Raw genomic sequence first — 22245 nt, 5'->3', positions numbered from 1 at the left:
CCGGAATCGACTGTGTGTTCGAGCCTACCGTAACTCTACGGCACCAAATATTGATTAAACCAAGATATTATCAATTGTGTTTTAGTTAATATCCCTCGCAAAAGACGCACCGTTTCGGAGCTTCAGTTCATATAATATTCTGTTTCAGCAATCTGTTTTACTGTCGCGCAAATGCAACATGTGAAATTACATATCTCACCACAAGAGGGCAGCAGGTGGTATCAAGCTTCTAGCGAAAATTCATGGGTCACATGTTGGATTTGAAGCGTCCTGATTGGTTTATTCGATGCCGCGTCCTACCCCTCTGTATTACAAGTTTAAGCAAGGAATGCGTTTGAGCTCGAGCACGGCAAGCAGCGCATCACGCATCGATGCGTCAGCTGTCACGAGCGAACTAAAGCGTCGATTTTGCATGCACCATGATCATGTTCCATTAAATCATTACAGACAAAATTTATCCGTATACTTTCTTTTCCTTTATTCTTTTTTGGAGTCTTCCATATTTATATAAACTTTTTCTGCGATTATTAAAAATGTTTCATTTTTTTTGAAGACCAGAAAGTGTACAAATACATACCCAAAATAACAAATATGTGTAGACGTGTTTAATGATTTTATTAAAATAAACTACAAATAAAGAAGTAAATATGTAAATGTGACTTATAGCTAACTTGGGCCTTTATTATCTGGCTATCATTATCATTTTCGGGTTTCACCAGAATTGTTGCCTCATGCCCCTGATTTGATTTGAAGAACCCAAGGATTAAGGGACATATATTTTTTGTCTTCTAATCAAGGGATATATACAAGTACTAATGAAAAACTCAGGTATGTTGGTACTGTCATTTCACTACAGACATGTCTAAAGCGTTTTAGTTATTTTGGAAAAAAGCAATAAAGTTGCTGCTTGTTTTCATTTTATTCTTTTTCTGCATGATTTACTGGTTGCAAAAGTATGTGCCTGTGTGTGTTGTATGTACATACATACATATATGTGTATCCCCTGAAACGTGTAAGTGAACAAACTTTGTGAGTTTGTGAAACTGACATTTTTGAAATATGTTTCAGTGGGAACAAGCATTCAAATCAAATATGGTCAGTCCTGATATACATTTGTATAGCAAATATATTTCCCCAGCGTGTATAAGCATGTTTTAAGTGTCAAAATTAATATGGTTTAAAACATGTTTAAAACTAGTTTCAAATGAGTTGACTAAGGACTTTTGTACATGTTTAAAACACAAATGAAACACTCAAAACTGATCAGACTTGTTTTGAACTAGTATAAAACACTTTGTAAACTAGTGGATTTTTGGTAAGGAATTCCCCTTTTGCAGTGTGCCAATGATACCTGTCAGAAGTCTGTTTATAGTCTTTCAGCAGTCTGTCACAATGCTGTCAGAAGTCTGTTGTTAGTCTGTCAGGTCTGTTAGTGGTCTTTCAGATGTCTGTAGATAGTCTTCCATAAGTCTGTTATAAAGCAGTTGAATGTCTGCCAGGTATTTACCTGACCTGTTGAGAGTTGTTCTCTGCAGCTCAAAACTAATTAAGTATGCACAAAAATCAGCCTTCCGGCAGCTAACTGTCAGAAGTCTGTTTGAGAGCTGCTGCTGCTCAAAAACAGCTGTCTCATTTCGGTAAGGGAATACATGTATTATATGTATAATTTTATGTATAGTTATGTTTGAACCCTTACATGAAGTAATATTTAAACCATTTATGAAAGAAACAGAGACAAGAACAAATATATATATATGTACCACAGGCCAACGAAACTGACAGGTCCCTGACATGTGTTTGAAACTGTTTGTCATGATTTGACAAGTGTCCTGGTTGGAGAGGTACGAGCAGGTTGAACAGTATACCAGAACCTACATGCATCATTTCCCTGCCAAGACATTTTTTTCTAGCAGCAGTGGTCCATCTTTTTTTCCAATCACCCACTCATATCCGGATTTTTTTTTTCAAGCAAATCCATTTGGCATCTTTTTTCCCCCGACATCTTCCAAGCCCCCCCCCCCCAGGATATCAAATGGCCCAACCCTAACTACGGCCTTTTTTACTGCAGCGTCAAAAATTCGCCGTGTGAAAGTCCATCATTTCTGTTGTAGTCACCAATTATAGTTTTTAGGACAATCTTTTGGGAAAGTTGTATGTGTGAGTACCCTGTAGTTTTTTCTGCGTTGCCGCGAACTTTGCGGCAGTTGAAATACATGAGGCGACCTCATGTATTGAGGCCATTGTTATCTGAAACGCATTCTTTGAGAGACGCACTTTGAGAGATGGATTGCATGGTCAGATTATCATGATGTCATCACTTATGAATATGTATTACGTATACGTGAGGTACGGCTTTGACAGCCGTAAGATGCCAGAGTTTTATTTGTAGTGGTAGAAATAATAACTGCGAGAATGACTCTTGCACTTGGCATCCACATAACTATGTAACACTGTGAGACGTAAACTTCTACAAGAACCAGGCCTGACTCTCGAAAAAGTGCATTGACATCTGTAAGGCAATGGACATAGATGAAGAACTTGAAGAAATTAACTTTATTAAGAAGAGATATAAGTTGAAAGATTCAAGTAGTGACAGCAATACTTTCACTAATTTAATAAAGAACTGTAAATTCTGTGGTCAGGGTCATGAAAGAACTGAGGAAGGAAGTGTGTCCAGCATTTGGAAAGACTTGCAAGTTATGCAGTAAGGAGAATCACTTTGCCAAGAAATGTCAGAGTACCAGAAGTCAGGGTTGTAGGAAAGTCAACACTGTAAACCGGGATGAATGTTTCACTGAGGATAATTCTGAGGAAGAAGTACTGCTGGTGTCGTTAGGGAATGACAATGACCAGAACCAAATAAACACAGTGAATGGTAGTAGCTACAAAACAAAAATACATGCTACTATGGAAATCAATGGCAAAACTGTAATTGACATGCAAGTTGACTGTGGTGCATCCTGTAATGTGCTACCTGAAAGTTTGGTACCTGTAAGTTAACACTCCCCGGGCAGTCTTCTAATCAGATCCTGACAATGTACAGTAAGGCTACAATACCAGTGCTTGGCACATGTAAGGTTAGTTTACGTAACCCCAAGAACAGGAAACGGTATAAAGTACAGTTTGTAGTAGTTAAAGGGAACTACCCTGCCCTGCTTGGGCAGCACAACAGATGAAGTTACTGACCATCCAGTATGACAACATTGAGATTATTAACAATATTGATGCTGCATCCAATGCTAAAATAGGAGAGGGCCTAACCAGAGAGGAAGTACTGAAGAGATATAATGATGTATTTGAAGGCCAGGTTGCATGGAAGGAAAACTACACCTCGAAGTTGACAAATCTGTTAGTCCAGTAATAGAACCACCACATCGAGTACGCATTGATTTGAAAGCTAAGTAAAGCAAGAGTTGAAATGAATGGGTATCCAGTCTTGTGGTAGTGAAGAAGACTAGTCAAGTGGAGCTCTACGATCTGCATAGATCCCTTACATTTGAACAAGGCTTTGAAAAGAAGTCACTATCCCTTACCAGTTATTGAGGACACATTGCCTGAATTATCAAATGCCAAGATGTTCAGCAAAGTTGATCTCCCTGGGGCACCATCGCTATCTGAGACTGCCATTTGGATTATCGCCATCACCAGAGTATTTTCAACAGAAGCTGGATCAGAACCTGGAGGGTTTACGTGGCATATTCAAGATTGCAGATGATATACTTGTCAAAGGTGTGGGTGACACAGTTGAAGAGGCCAAGAGAGATCAAGATTGCAACCTCGTTGGTCTGCTAAAACGATGTAGAGAAAAAAGCATCAAGCTCAACAAAGACAAATTCGAATTTAAGTCAGTTGACATGCTTTTCAGTGGGCATTCCTTGACACCTAAGGGGACTTGAAGCCAGAACCAGCAAAACTAGCAGCAGTAAATAAGATTGAAAAACCAGTAGATATGGCTGGTATACAGCAAATTGTTGGTATGGTGAAATATCTGTCCAAATTCTTGAGTGATATCTCCGATATGTATGTGACGACTTACACATAAGGATGTACAGTGGCACTGTGACGACTTACACATAAGGATGTACAGTGGCACTGTGACGACTTACACATAAGGATGTACAGTGGCACTGGGGAGAAGAACAAGAAGATGCTTTCATCAAAATCAAGCATGCAGTCACATCAAATCCAGTGCTACGCTACTTTGACTCAAAGAAACAAACTGAAGGCCAAGGTGATGCTTCATCAAAAGGGTTGGGTTTAATTCTACCTCACCATTCCGTAGGTACTACGGATCACGTGAGATAGCGTTTATGTACCCACAAGTCAATGCGTTAGTATTACCGCAAGTCTAAACACTACAACTGTTTAGGCTCTGTTACAAAATCTGTAAGTTTGCGGGGTCTGCCCGACAGACACGATACAGAACTTTACAGGGTGTGCCCACAGTACTACTACACGCACACATCTACTTTTCTCTAAAGTTTCGTTAGAGATTCATCTTTTTCCGCCGTGAATTATGGCACAGCTATTCGACATCAGTGACGCCATCTTGTATGATGACGGTATACGCCCAGGCCCCTCTGAGGCAGCGGGTACGAAAGATGTTGTGGGCGATATTTTGTCCGACATGGTGGTCACTCGAAGGGCAAAACACCTGTAAAGACAGGGAAAAAGGAAACTCTGACATCTGATTCAGAAATTCTTACTGCAATCACTGGTTATCACATTGAATTCAGAAGTCCACCAGTGCAAAGCCGACCACCAAAAGAAATTGAGTTCAATGGCAGTGAGAGGGAAATTATTCAGGCAGAAATAGACAAACTGTTGTTGAAAAAAGTGTTGGTTCATGCCAAGCATACCAACGGGGAGTACCTATCTACTATTTCCATAAGGCCTAAACCAGATGGGTCTTACAGGTTGATTCTCAATCTTTCCAAATTGAATGACTTTGTTGTTTATAGACATTTCAAAATGGATACACTAAGGTCTATCTTAGCATTAATGACACAGAACTGCTATATGATGTCTATAGATTTAAAAGATGCCTACTACTCTGTCCCAGTGGCGGAAGAGTTTCAGAAATATTTACGGTTTACCTTCAATGGAAAGTTATATCAGTTTACATGTCTCCCTAATGGCATTGCATCTGCACCACGAGTATTTACAAAGGTTATGAAGCCAGTCTATGCCACTCTGCGAAGTAGTGGGCATGTAATTCAGGCTATATTGATGATACCTACTTACAAGGTGATGACCCTGATGATTGCAGACAGAATTTCTTTAGTACCATGACACTGATGAGAAAACTTGGGTTTACAATTCACCCAATTAAGTCAGAATTTGAACCGAAACAAGTTATGACCGTTTCGCTTACCGAAAAGAAAAAAGGAAATCTCAAGAAAATGTGTATGAGGTTATTGTAAGAGCAACAGCCTACAATAAGGCAGGTGGCAGAGCTGGTTGGTGTTATGGTCTCCTACACTGCAGGAGTTGAATATGGCCCTTTGTATTATAAACGGATTGATATAGAAAAATCGAAAGCACTAAAACGGGCCATGGGAAACTATAATGCCAACATGACTCTTTCAGCACGAGCTAGATCTGATATTCAGTGGTGGATCAATGAAGCCACAAACTACCCTTTTCACATTACTCGTAACAAACCAGATATACAATTAAGGTCTGATGCATCTACTTGTGGCTGGGGTGGTGTATGTAATTCACAGGAAACAGGTGGTCATTGGTCAGATTTCGAAAGCGAAAATCACATCAATTATGGGCTTTGTCCACTAATGTCTTTGACAACATTTTGAGGGTGTATGGCAGTCCAGAAATTGACTTGTTTGCTTCCAGGCTCAACTTCAAAGTTGGCAAATATATATCCTGGAAACCAGATCCATTGTCCATGGCTGTTGATGCCTTCACAATAAAGTGGACCTTTGGCCTTGCTTATGCTTTCCCCCCATTCAGCCTGATAGGAAAAGTGATTCAAAAGATCGAGGTGGACCAGGTAGAAGCACTGGTACTTATAGCACCAATATGGCCAACACAGCCCTGGTTTTCAAAACTACTTATAGACTTGTAATTGCATGTCCTTTGCTTCTCCCACAGGGACACAAGATCCTGAACTTACCTTACAAAAATGTACAACATCCACTCAAAAAGATGAAACTAGGGGCATGGAAATTGTCAGGACAAACCTCAAAGACAGAGGAATTTCTGAAAGAGCTAGTCAAATCATCATGCAGTCATGGCGTACTGGGACCAAACGACAGTACTCCAGCTACATCAACAAGTGGACTAAATTTTGCAGTAAAGGGAACTCAAATCCATTTTCACCAACTGTAGGCCTTGTGTTGGACTTTCTAGCAGAACTCTATGACACTGGAATTCAATACAGTGGGCTTAATACAGCAAGATCGGCTCTGTCGTCAATAATTCGGGTTGATGGTCAACCAATCGGGACCCATCCACTTGTCATCCGGTTTATGAGAGGTGTGTTCGTCACCAGACCTGCGTTACCCCGTAATTCAGTGACTTGGGACACCAATGTTGTGTTACAGTTTTTGTCCAACCTCTCTGGGGAGTTGACATTGAAAGACTTGACTCTTAAATGTGTTACTTTATTAGCGTTGCTTACAGGCCAAAGGGTACAAACCCTCCATTTATTAGATGTTAGAAATATGACTTTTACAGACACTTGTTGTAAGTTCAGAATTGCGGAACTGTTAAAGCAAACTGCTCCAGGTAGACACTTAGCAGAGATTGCTATTCCTGCATATCCATCAGATTCAAGCCTTTACCTTGTAACTTTACTCAGGCAGTACTTACACACTACAAAAGCTTTAAGGGGCTCAGAACACAGCTTATTTATAGCATATGTTAAACCCCACAAAGCAGTCTCTAGAGAAACCATATCACGTTGGATAAAAACTACGCTCATCAGAGCAGGTATTGATATGTCTATGTTTACTCCACATAGTACTAGAGCTGCCTCTACAAGTATGGCTAAGATACTACATGTGCCACTAGAATCCATTTTGAAAACAGCAGGATGGTCTACTGCCTCAACTTTCGGAAAGTTTTACAACAAGCCGCTTACTACTAGTACCCAGGCTGATTTTGGAAAGTCTTTATTGCGTCATTTTTCTGACGCCCAATAGTTACTCAGTTGTTAACGTTCGTACTGTAATGGATGTTTCCTGCCATTTAATGTTTAACATTAAATTCATTGTTATATTTACTGAATACTGGTGTTGTGAATATTTTGTCATGGCCACATTGGCTTTAAACATCTCACGTGATCCGTAGTACCTACGGAATGGTGAGGTAGAATTAAAAAATTAAATGAGACTTACCTGGAAGTCGAAATTTGATAGGAATTCTACCGAACCATGGAGTAGTACGAAGGGATCACGTGCCCACCACAGTGTGGTCAATAAATTGACACATTTAGGAGGCTTAATTCATCCCTCCCTTGGCCTATGTGGCCATTTCCTCTTTGAAGATTGACTTGTGGGTACATAAACGCTATCTGTTACATACTCAAGCAGAGCTCTAACCCCAACTGAACAGAAATACTCCCAAATTGATAAGATGTTACTGGCACAAGTTTTTGGGATGGAACGGAATCACCTGTATGTATATGGTAGAAAGGTTGTGCTGTGGAAGACCACAAACCACTTATCTCCATTGTTAAAAAACAACTTGCATCAGCACCTCATCGTTTGTAACAGCTGCTATTATGACTACAGAACTATGATGTAGAAACTAGATACAAGAAAGGCACTGAGATGTTCATTGCAGACACTTTCAAGAGCCTCACTACAGTCAGTCAATAGATCAGAAATAGAAAAGGAAGTTGAGAGTATTCACGTGATAGATTTTCTACAAATGTCAGAGCCACAGTTGTGAGAGGCACAGGTAGAAATAGCCAAAGATAGAGTTCTTCAGCTACTAAAGGACTGGTCAGTTTCTCCAGCCTGGGGTGATTCTTAAATCAGGCCTACAAAAAATCACTGAACCCCCCCCCCCCATCTGTAAAACCAAAAACAGACTCACCCCCTCCCCCATTACTTAATTCTAAAATATGATGACCCCCCCCCCCATATATAGTATTCACATGACAGGTATTTTTTTATTGTGACTCGGCGTGGAGTGGTTGACTGTCTTGCAAATACTTTATAAGATCCCGGGTTAGCACTATCATAATTATAATTATTGACTACACAGGGTTATAAATATATTCCAAAAGAAGTTTAATAGCATCTTGACAGTAAAAGGTAGGGGGAAAGCTTGAGAAGGGAATATGTAAATCTCTTATAGGGGAGGGGGGTCCTAGGGGTCTCCCCTTAGAAGCCCTAGAGGTTTTTAACTCTGAAAAGTCAATTTTGAGACTATTCAGATATTTTCAGAAAATAATTTTCACGCTTTACAAGACAGCACCAATTTAACATGTACAAAGCATCTACATAGGCTTAGAATATTTTTGAAATATAGTTTGATAGCATCTTACAGTAACAGAGTAAGCGGTATGGGGAAGACCTTGAAACTGGGATGTGTACACCTCATGGGGGGGGGGGGAGGGGTCCTTGGGGTCTCCCCCTAGAAGCCCTGGAGGTTTTTACTATGAAAAGTCAATTAGACTATTCAGACCCTTTCAGACAATTTCCAAGCTTTCCAAGTCAGCACCAACATGTAAAAAGCAACTACATAGGGTTGAAATACTTTTGAAATATACTTTGATAGCATCTTGACAGTAAGAGGTAGGGGGAAGAGCTTGAGACTGGGATATGTCCACCTCATGTGGGGGTCCGAGGGGGTACTGTCTAAAAGCCCTGGGGGATTTTTACTCTTAAAGCCAATATTTAGGCTATTCAGACAGACCCTTTCAAGCAATAACTTCAAATCCATGCTTTACAAGACAGCACCATCACATATCAGAATCTATTCCTTATAACTTACATAGGGTTGAAATATGTTCTTAAAAAGTTAAATAGCATCATTATAGTAAAGGTCAGCACAATATTCTAATGGTAGTATCATTGGTAGGGGAGATTTGGAGTTTAAGGCAATTTTAGACTATCTTGGCAAACATTTCACATCTTTAAAAGACAGAATACCATCTCAAATTAGAATAGGGTGAAAACATTTAAGAAAAGTTTAATACCATAATGACAGTAAAAATGTTGGTGCATGACTGCATGATTGTTGGTTGAATGTATGAATGACCTCTGGGGGTGAGGGAGTCCTTGGGGTTTCCCCCTGGCAGATCAGGAGTTGTTTGCTTCTATTAAGGCAATGTTTAGGTTATTCATAGCCTTTGAGGTAATATTTCCAAGCTCCAAAAAGCTAACGTAAATGTAAGGTTTAAGTGAGTTTCCCATGTCACATAAAAGAGGGCCCGTAACATTGGTACAGGGGTATTGATATTGCACGTATAGTAAAGTCATCGGTATGCTAGAGAACTTTAGGTGGTCATACCTAGTGTATAATAGAAACTGGAATCTGATGAGATGTGGTGATTTGTAGTGTCAATAACATGTAGTGTCCAAAATAGAAAGTGTATTAATCCCTTCTGATAAGTTCATACTGATGAGTAGAACAATTTAGATTAACTTCTTTTATAAACTATCTATGAAGATTACCCGTACGAAACCTTCAAGTTCACTTTTGCCCCAAAGTGCAATGTAAGTGAAACATTGATTGTGAAACAGCCAAGCATTTACATGACATGTTCTGTAACTAGTGTGGTAGCTAGGTAATACATGCATATGTATATATATATAGTTATGTTTGAATTAATAAGTAATATTAAAGAATTCATGTAAGAAACAGGGACAAGAACAAATATTTACATGTACCACATTTCAGACAACTTGCTATATGCCATTGTAGAAAAGGATTTTTTTTCTTCCATCACAATCCAAAGCACAATGACCCTCCCCCCATCCACAATTTTCAAAACAGCATTCCCCCCCCCCACCAATTTCAACCAGATTTCAACTGAATGCCTTCTGTAAGGGTATAGTCTTGCAATTTCATGATTTATGCAAGAAATTTAACTCTATGTCTGACTTGATGCTTTTAAAACAACAGGACCACTTCCTGTTATCAGTAAGAGTTGTTTCAGAGATAAGTTGGTCCACTGTCATCTCTGAGGTCTTATGTAATCATTGTAAGTACATTGTAATAGTGGAATTGGGATATTTTCTGAGGTCAGTGCTATGCTAACTATAATCATTTTTAGGGGTGGGGATTTAATACACAAAATTATGTGTGCAATTAGCCCAGCACATAGGTTTTATCAAATAGTACAGTGCATGTCGCACGTGACCTGCACAATAAGTTACTCCCAGTGGCCAACCAACAAGTTTCTTTGATTTTAAAAAGTGAGTAAATTAACGTTTATTGGAAAAATAATAGCAACCTGCAGCCTGCACAATAGTTACACTCACTTCCCCACAGTAACCCGCAGTGGCCCGCAACCCGCACAACAGTTACATTCCCAGGCCTGCAGCGACCCGCTGCAGCCTGCAACCTGAACAAAGCGACCCGCAGTGGCCCGCAGCAGCCTGCAGCCCACACAATAGTTACACACACCGAAATGTTTGTTTTTCAACCAATTTTCCCCGTTCCAACGCGAAATGAGACTTCCCTTTGGAGAATTTGCAATATCGACACCATACTCTGATAGGTACTTGCTGTTTTCACTGGTATGGATGTTCATCCACTCAAATTGTTCAAGCCATCGTGCCAATCTTACATCTTTAGATTTTCCAGACTGTGACAATTGTTCTTTTGAAGCCACCACATTTGATTAGCAGGCTGTTCATCATTTCCATCACTCGTACCTGGCTTACTAGCTGGAGAAAAGAAATGATCATGAGTTTATATACGTTGTTTACTTAGATTTTTTTGGAACCAGTTATTCACCGCTGTGTAGGTACTCGGTCAAACTGTCATGATTTGTCGAGAGACATTGAACTAAAATCTTTAAAATCACCAATGTCAGGGGCAAACTGGCGTAGCCAATGAAAAAACGGAAAAGGGCAAATTGTGTCGGAATCAAAGGCTTGCCGACATAGTCATGTCCAACAAGAAATGTATCAAATTTGAGTACATTGCTCACGTGAATGGTCGTCCATTATGCTATCTAAAGGAAGTGTAAATCTAAACTAACATCAACAACTTTGCCTGTCTTCACATTGGAATCAGAGTGTGTCAGTCAGAGTCAACACTGCGATGTGTAAATTACTTGCAAGTGCGACCTTCAAAAATGCCGGTACTGGTAAAATGCCGGTAAATGTGAAATTTCACCGTTTATATACCAGTAAATTTAGAATGTCACCTGCTGAATGCTGCTATTTATGATTTCACTGGCATTGGCACAGTTTTCACTGGCAACTTCCTAGGCTGCTTGGACTATCGAACAAAGTAAAAACAATATTTTCAATTTTGAAACAATGAAGAGATGGTATGAAGATATGTAGGTGGAATCTCCAGCAGGATTGCCTGCAGATGCGATCTTACGGCCAACCACCCACATGTAATAATGGGAAGCTTTTATAGAAAGTTGTAGCACAGATCTCACGGTGGGCGTTTTTAAGGCCAAGAAAAAAGAGAATTGTTTTCAGGTGAGTTTGCATCACTTAAATACCTAGGTCTCGCCTAGATCTTCTTTTTTTCTTGTGTTCTTGTGTTTGTCCAGCCAATGCATACTGCAGATCCAAGGGAAAACAAAAAATAACCCTCCCTACATTAATTGCTACTTCAGGGAAGACAACTGCAGAACTAATCAAAATCATGAACAATTAACCAAAAAATTAGCGTCGTCACACCGCAGGCTAAGTTTCCTGACCAGAAACAACAACAACTTTCTTTTGTGTGCCCATGGTGTCTAATTACCGAAAATATGCCAATAACTTATTAAAACTAAAAGCTAAATCGATAATATTTCAGGACAGATGCACTTTGTTATAATGAATTTGAAGTGTGCATTCTTGAAATAAAGCATAATTTCCAAAAACCATTAATTACGTTAATTGCTCATTAATATTCATGGGATGTTTAGCAAAACCTAATCAGTTCTTGCCATTACCCTACGGAACAGGTATGCTGAATTTCATTCGAATCGAGCCCGCCATTTTGGAGAAAACGATGACACAGACAAACAGACAGACACACAGAGAATTTTCTCCCCCTAAAGTATCTCCTTCCTTGAAAAAACCTTTGGGAAGAATATTTTGATTTTTTATAGGGATGTTTATTTCAGTATCTAGTTAGCACAACTGAACTAATGAAGTTCTAGTGCTATATGCATGGTGTGGTGTCTAGGTGTCTGTCTGTCTGTCTGTCTGTCTGTATGTATGTATGTGTGTGGATGATTTAAACTCAAAAACTGCCAAATCGATTGCCTTGGTATTTGTTGGGGACATTACTTTTGGAGTTTAGTTGGGAAATTATTCATATGAAAATGATCGTATCAGAGATGTACGTTTTGGGTCAAAAAATGTGATTTTTGGTCAAAAAACTACCTCCAGAAACATCCCCACCAAATTTCAACCTATTCACCATGCAGTTTAAATATAGGTTTGTGACCAAAATTGAGATTTTTAGACCTAATTTGCATATCACTGATGGGATCATCACATTATGAATACAACTTCATCTACACATCCCCAGATGCATCCCCATTAAATTTCAACCCAATCTACTCAGTAGTTTTGGACCTAATTTACATATCACTGATGGGATATTCATGTTATGAACATTTCTTAATCTAAACACCCTGAAGAGGAAAGTTCCAAACAAATTTCAGCCTAATCTGCTCGGAGTTTAAATTCTTAGATGAAAAAATACACATTTTTTACCCACTCACACACCAGTGGTAAGATCATTTTGATTTGAACAATTTTCCAACTAGACACCACAGATAATGTACCCACCAAATATCATGGCAATCGGTTTGCTTGTTTTTAGTCCCCACCGGACGAAGACCGGACGGGGACTTATAGATTGGGTTCCTTTTATCCGTGCGTCCGTCGGTCCGTCCGTAGCTGTTTCTTGGAGATGCCTGGACCCATTTTTTCAAACTTGGTACAGGGCCAACATACTATGGCATACATATGCATGTCAATTTGTTTTATGATACGATCCAATATGGCCGCCTAGCAGCCATTTTATTTGCGAATTTTCCCTGTCCAAAGCCATAACTCAGACATACGTGAACAGATCTCATTCAAAGTTGCTATTAGCACAGTGTTCTATGACATACATGTGCATATTCATTGTTGTCATGATACGATCTGATATGGCTGCCTGGCAGCCATTTTGTTTGCGAATTTTCCATGTCCAAACCATAACTCAGACATGCTTGAACAGAGTAGTGATATCAAAAACAAAATGTATGAGGCCAAACAGCATTAACCAGGTTTGAAAATGACAACATGAACTGCCAGTTCCTTAAAACCCAATCATAGCGGGGACTATGTCATTTTCAATGACTTGTTGACTTTAATTCATTAACACACACACACACACATACACACAGATAGCCATTTGCCATGCCTATAGCACTACTGAACCTTCTCAATTCAGTTGTGCTAATAATGTAAGCAAATATGCTTAGCAACAAGACCATGCCTATAGCAACAGAAAAATAATATTGTTGCTATATATTTAATGCCATTGATGCTATTTTTGTTTACTGTTTACCTCTTTTTTTGCGCTTTAAAAATATCTTTTCCCCCACAAGGTGCCATGTAATAAAGTAATGATCTGAAAATCTGGTGGATTTTTTCTAAATCAATTTTAACTTTTTCTTTTGTTGGTTTTAATAAACCACTATGACAACCTTATTAATTATTTATGAGTTTGTTCTACTGAGCGCCCTCAACTATTGACTTTTCCTCATCCCCATTCACCATGTAATAAGTACAGGGGAAGAATCTTACTTTGGCCCACACTAGATATGTCAGCGAAATACAAAGTCTACTAAATTGTAATCTCAATCAGACATTCATGGTCTTTCTTACCCATGAGTGTTTAGCTACCTTTGCTTTAAAAACAGTCTATATTTCAAAATGAGGTAATAATCGAGAGGAGTTTGATTGGATGATGTGTCCAACGAATGCCTGTGCGTTTACCATTATTAATTATTGTAATGAGCAGTTAACACCTAGCTAATACGATGACTGACTGCTTCTTAATGATGAAAGAGGTGTCCAAAACCAGAGATAAACAGGAAATATATATGTTGTCAAATATTGTACAATATGTGGACTGTTGACGCTCTTTTCAGATAATGTCCCTGAAGTGAGTGTGTCATATCACCATGTAATAGTTCATGTAAAACCATACAAAATAATAATTTGTGAAAAACAACACTATCTACAATTGTCAAGCTTGACCAAAATATGGCTATGGTGAATGGCGGAAGTATACAATCTAAACTGTACACCATGTACCTACCATTTATGGCCTTTATAATATAGTTCTTGGATCTCTTGGTAGAAATTTTCACAGGCTTCCTCCTCTCATCACTATTTTGAAACTTAATCGGTGCACAAGAAATTCCAAACAAAATTGATGGAAATGGGACCAGATATAAACTGAGTGCCTCCCATAAGGGAACCCCCAATTATTAAAATTAAACTAAAAAAATCTACGGTATAAACAAATTTGTGTTGCTGAGGAGAACTATGAACTTGGTATACACCATGATAATTTTTATTTCTGAACGATGTGTACGTGTGAACCATGGTTAACCTCAAATGAATCTTTGAAGAGCATGAAGTGAACTGTAAGTTCACGTAATGTGTTCGATCCGGTAACGAAGCTGAAAAAAAAAGGTCATAGGATTGATTTGTAACTAAACCACTCTTTTATGTTATGTTATGTTATGTTGTTGTTGTTGTTGTTGTTGTTGTTGTTGTCATCATCATCGTCGTCGTCGTCGTCGTCGTCGTTGTTGTTGTTGTTGTCGTCGCCAGCGTCGTCATCGTCATTGTTGTTGTGTATTTAGAGAAATAAGTTACAGTATAATAAGTGCAAAAATCGTAGCTTTCTTTTAATTGAAACACTTTCCTATTCTTTTATATGTTTCTTTTTGTGTGGGTCACAGTACAACTAAAGGCAAACCCCCAGGTTTACAAATGTTTGTATGTATGTATGTATGTATGTATGTATGTATGTATGTATGTATGTATGTATGTATGTATGTGGTGGTGGTATAATGTGTGTGTGTGGGGTTGTTGTTGTTGTTGTTGTTGTTGTTGTTAAAGTATTGAGCAAAATATAATTGTGCATGCCCAAATTTGCAATACAAACATTGTACTTTAATAAATTATTCCAAAATGAAATACAAGAGATTAGTGTATCAGGATGTATTTATTTAAATCATGAATTTATGGGATCAAAATTGTATGAATGCATGTAGAATATTTCATTTTGAAAAATTTTAGGATACCTCGAGCTTGATATTGAGAATACAATATTTTATTGTTGTCATTGTTTTTTGGAATCACTAAAAAGATCTATAAAAAGTTACTAATCTAGTACTGAACAGCCAAGTGTAACTTTGGTCAACTTATATCCACATCATGAAGCACATTATTTTTGTGATCAATCCAAAACCCTTTACTGTGTACAATTCTGTGAGATGCAAAACAAAACAGACTCATACCCCGTCCCCCAATAAAATAGATGGACTCATATCTCCCACCCCAAATTTAAATTATGTTCTAGTCAAATTGTGTCAGCTTTTAATTCAGGTATAGCTTTCGTCTAACAAATGTACATAATTAATAGTAATGCCATCAACTAGCAGCTATGCAATAATTTTTACCTCCTGTTATGATTTTGAACGTTTTTTCTTCTATTTTTGAGCCTTTTGAGTTTTCGATGTTTATTCTGAACCAAACAACACAATCCCAGTAACATAGATGAAATTACGCTGAAAAATAGCTATAGTTATGCTGGCAAGTCTCTATTACTGACACAAACCTCAACGAAGGGAAGGAAGGGACGACTCACTCCGTATGCAAGCAGGACTAGGGTTAGACTTAGAGTGAGCATGTTCGATTTTATGCCAAGTAAGGCGTAATTTAGCTGAAAACCCACTCAACTTTGCAATTTAGATGTGCATTTACATTGTAGGAATTGTAGGATTTGGTTCACGCCAAATTCAATGTCACAAACACAGAAGAAGAAGCCCCAAAATCACAGCAAACGCTACCTGCTAGTACTACAAAATATACTGTCAACATGATCGCGTCATGGACGCCATCTTGCCATATTAAACTCATGGTTCATGCATACGCATTACATTCTCTCACGGAATTGAACTTCGTAAAGGTATAACTCAATTGAAATGTAGACACTAGAGCCAAAGGGAAGATCTGAAAAATATATAGTATTTGTAGACACCAAACGTTTCAGATTTGGTCTGTTCGAACAGCTAATTTGAGCCTGGGCAGACTAGACGCTATATAAAACCATTGACAGCGACCGGCCGCTGAGGGCAGCCTTCCAAGTTTACTCAAATTATTATAGCGTAATTATATTAATTCATATTGTCTTAACACTTTAAAGCACACCAACAAATTTTATAGGACAAATGTATTTTCTTATGTTTGATGAATATACTAATTTTTATTGAAATTGAAGTATGGAGTCTTAAGATATTGCTTAATTATTTGATTTCATTAATATGCAAATTTCTCTAATTAAACATTAACAGATCTGGCTCAAAACGTAATCAGGTCTAGCTATTACCCTAAGATTATATATTCCAAATTTCATTACAATTGAGCCAGCCGAATTTTAGAAAATGATGACACAGACAGACGGACAGACAGACAGTGTGCCCCCTAAACCAATTTGATGCACCACTGACGCACATAATTTCTAGTGACACACCAAAAATCTGTTGTTCCCCTATCTCTTACTATGTGGTGACTCACAAAAAATGACAGTTTTTATCATTTGGACTCACAACAAAATTTAGGTATCACTAGAGAGCACACTGGTGAATGCTAGGCATATTTACATGCATTTTCAGAATTTTTAAAAACTTGCCTACCCTTCCCAGTTTCCATCTTTGCAATATAAACCATCATTTGGATGTTGCTATGGGCGTGGTCTTGTTGCTAGGCATATTTGCATACATTCTCAGTATCTTCATTCACATGCCTACCCTTCCCAGTTTTCACCTTTGCAATATAAACCATAACTTGGATGTTGCTATGGGCATGGTCTTGTTGCTAGGCATAGTAAAATTAAAAAAAAAATTCTTTATTCACTTACCTACCTGTCTCTGTTGTTATCCTTGTAATATACATTATCACTTCACTGTTACTAAGGGCTGGGCCAGGTTGCTAGGGCTAGTTGTGACAAAATTTTTTGAACAAAAACTGCAGATGAAACATCCCTACCAAGTGTTTCAGCCCCATTCAGCATGTAGTTTTGAAGATAAAAGTTTTTGACCCAAATGAAGATTTGCATATTGCTGATGGGATAATCATATTGTGACTGCATCTTTATATACACATCCCTATAGGCATTCCCATTAAATTTCACCCCAATCTGCTCAGTAATAATAATAATAATAATAATAATAATAATAACTTTATTTGCCATGTGCCAAAAATAGCATTGGAAATTGATTTTTCACACGAGCTCATAAAAGAAACAAATCGGGAATAAAACTGACAATAAAATAAGAAAGACACAACAGACAATAAAAAACACACACGGTACTAAAAAACAATATAAGACAAGTTGTTATAAAACAGGCAGTAGATGACTATGTACGGTTTAAAATACGGGTAGCAGATGGATAAAAACTCTTCCTAAAACGTTCTGTTCTTGTTCTGATGGCCCTATACCGCTTACCAGAGGGTAAAAGTTTAAATAAATCATATGCTGGGTGGCTAAAATCCTGGATGATGGCTTTTGCTTTGTGCATGGTGCGTGTCTGATAGATTGAATGTAATGATGGCAATTCTGTGCCGATGATTCTTTGTGCTGTACGCACAACCCGCTCAAGTGAATTCAATTCATCCTTGGTTATATTATTGAACCAGACTGTGATAGCATATGTTAAAATACTCTATAACACTACGATAAAAGTTGACTAGAATGGAATTACTCATACCAATTTTCTTCAAACGCCTCAGAAAATATAGATGCTGTTGTGCTTTCTTTACCAGGTAGTCGGTATTAGTTTGCCAAGACAAACAATTTGAAAGTTGTAGATTTGTAGATTTGAATTACAGATTTTTTTGACCAAAAAGACACATTTTAGCCCTAATTTGCATATCACTAATGTGATCATCATGTCATGAACAATTCTTAAACTAAACACCCCTAAGAACACTCCTACCAAATTTCAGTCACATCTGCCCCGTAATTTTATAATTATAGACTTTTGACCAAAAAGACACATTTTATCCCTAATTTGCATATCACTGATGGGATCATCGTGTCATGAATAATTCTTAAACTAAACCCCTAATAAGTATTACCAAATCTGTACCACATTTGTAATTGGACCATTAATATTTTTGTACAAAATATCATCTTTACCTAATTTAATTACTGGAATTCATTATTTATGCAAATTAGGTTGATTCGATTGGAAGTCATGCCTACCAAATATATATAATGTAGTATAGTGTTATCAAAGTGTCCTGTATGACTGTGTACAAAATATATTGATTCTGACCATATCACTAAACTATGTACACAATATATTAATTCTGATCATACCACTAAAACTGTGTACAAAATATATTGATTCTGACCATATCACTAAACAGTGTACACAATATATTCATTCTGACCATACCACTAAACTGTGTACACAATATATTAATTCTGACCATACCACTCAACTGTGTACACAATATATTAATTCTGACCATACCAATAAACTGTGTACACAATATATTAATTCTGACCATACCACTAAACTGTGTACACAATATATTAATTCTGACCATACCACTCAACTGTGTACACAATATATTAATTCTGACCATACCAATAAACTGTGTACACAATATATTAATTCTGACCATACCACTAAACTGTGTACACAATATATTGATTCTGACCAAATTACTAAACTGTGTACACAATATATTAATTCTGTCCATACCACTAAATTGTGTACACAATATATTCATTCTGACCAAATCACTAAACTTTGTACACAATATATTAATTCTGACCATACCACCAAACTTTGTACACAATATATTAATTCTGACCATACCACTAAACTGTGTACACAAATATATTAATTTTGACCATATCACTAAACTGTGTACACAATATATTCATTCTGACCATATCACTAAACTGTGTACACAATATATTAATTCTGACCATACCACTAAACTGTGTACACAATATATTAATTCTGACCATACCACTAAACTGTGTACACAATATATTAATTCTGACCATACCACTAAACTGTGTACACAATATATTCATTTTGACCATATCACTAAACTGTGTACACAATATATTAATTCTGACCATACCACTAAACTGAGTACACAATATATTAATTCTGACCATATCACTAAACTGTGTACACAATATATTAATTCTGACCATACCACTAAACTGTGTACACAATATATTAATTCTGACCATGCCACTAAACTGTGTACACAATATATTAATTCTGACCATATCACCAAACTGTGTACACAATATATTTATTCTGACCATATCACTAAACTCTGTACACAATATATTAATTCTGACCATGCCACTAAACTGTGTACACAATATATTAATTCTGACCATATCACTAAACTGTGTACACAATATATTAATTCTGACCATACCACTAAACTGTGTACACAATATATTTATTCTGACCATATCACTAAACTCTGTACACAATACATTAATTCTGACCATGCCACTAAACTGTGTACACAATATATTTATTCTGACCATATCACTAAACTGTGTACACAATATACTAATTCTGACCATATCACTAAACTGTGTACACAATATATTAATTCTGACCATATTACTAAACTGTGTACACAATATATTGATTCTGACCATACCACCAAACTGTGTACACAATATATTAATTCTGACCATATCACTAAACTGTGTACACAATATATTCATTCTGACCATATCACTAAACTGTGTACACAATATATTAATTCTGACCATACCACCAAACTGTGTACACAATATATTAATTTTGACCATATCACTAAACTGTGTACACAATATATTAATTCTGACCATACCACTAAACTGTGTACACAATATATTAATTCTGACCATATCACTAAACTGTGTACACAATATATTAATTCTGACCATACCACTAAACTGTGTACACAATATATTAATTCTGACCATGCCACTAAACTGTGTACACAATATATTAATTCTGACCATATCACTAAACTGTGTACACAATATATTAATTCTGACCATACCACTAAACTGTGTACACAATATATTAATTCTGACCATATCACTAAACTGTGTACACAATATATTAATTCTGACCATGCCACTAAACTGTGTACACAATATATTAATTCTGACCATATCACTAAACTGTGTACACAATATATTAATTCTGTCCATACCACTAAATTGTGTACACAATATATTCATTCTGACCATATCACTAAACTTTGTACACAATATATTAATTCTGACCATACCACCAAACTGTGTACACAATATATTAATTCTGACCATACCACTAAACTGTGTACACAATATATTAATTCTGACCATACCACTAAACTGTGTACACAATATATTAATTCTGATCATACCACTAAACTGTGTACAAAATATATTGATTCTGACCATATCACTAAACTGTGTACACAATATATTCATTCTGACCATAACACTAAACTGTGTACACAATATATTCATTCTGACCATACCACTAAACTGTGTACACAATATATTAATTCTGACCATATCACTAAACTGTGTACAAAATATATTGATTCTGACCATATCACTAAACTGTGTACAAAATATATTCATTCTGACCATACCACTAAACTGTGTACACAATATATTCATTCTGACCATACCACTAAACTGTACACAATATATTCATTCTGACCATACCACTAAACTGTGTACACAATATATTAATTCTGACCATACCACTAAACTGTGTACACAATATATTAATTCTGACCATACCACTAAACTGTGTACACAATATACTAATTCTGACCATATCACTAAACTGTGTACACAATATATTAATTCTGACCATACCAATAAACTGTGTACACAATATATTAATTCTGACCATACCACTAAACTGTGTACACAATATATTGATTCTGACCAAATTACTAAAATGTGTACACAATATATTAATTCTGTCCATACCACTAAATTGTGTACACAATATATTCATTCTGACCATATCACTAAACTTTGTACACAATATATTAATTCTGACCATACCACCAAACTGTGTACACAATATATTAATTCTGACCATACCACTAAACTGTGTACACAATATATTAATTCTGACCATACCACTAAACTGTGTACAAAATATATTAATTCTGACCATACCACTAAACTGTGTACAAAATATATTGATTCTGACCATATCACTAAACTATGTACACAATATATTAATTCTGATCATACCACTAAACTGTGTACAAAATATAATGATTCTGACCATATCACTAAACAGTGTACACAATATATTCATTCTGACCATATCACTAAACTGTGTACACAATATATTCATTTTGACCATATCACTAAACTGTGTACACAATATATTGATTCTGCCCATATCACTAAACTGTGTACACAATATATTGATTCTGACCATATCACTAAACTGTGTACACAATATATTAATTCTGACCATATCACTAAACTGTGTACACAATATATTAATTCTGACCATACCACTAAACTGTGTACACAATATATTCATTCTGACCATACCACAAAACTTTGTACACAATATATTAATTCTGACCATACCACTAAACTGTGTACACAATATATTAATTCTGACCATACCACTAAACTGTGTACAAAATATATTGATTCTGACCATATCACTAAACTATGTACACAATATATTAATTCTGATCATACCACTAAACTGTGTACAAAATATATTGATTCTGACCATACCACTAAACTGTGTACACAATATATTCATTCTGACCATACCAC

This window comes from Glandiceps talaboti, chromosome 10 (genome assembly GCF_964340395.1).
Source record: "Glandiceps talaboti chromosome 10, keGlaTala1.1, whole genome shotgun sequence".
NCBI classification, from domain to species: Eukaryota; Metazoa; Hemichordata; class Enteropneusta; family Spengelidae; genus Glandiceps; species Glandiceps talaboti.
Note: the sequence above shows the minus strand (reverse complement) of the source record.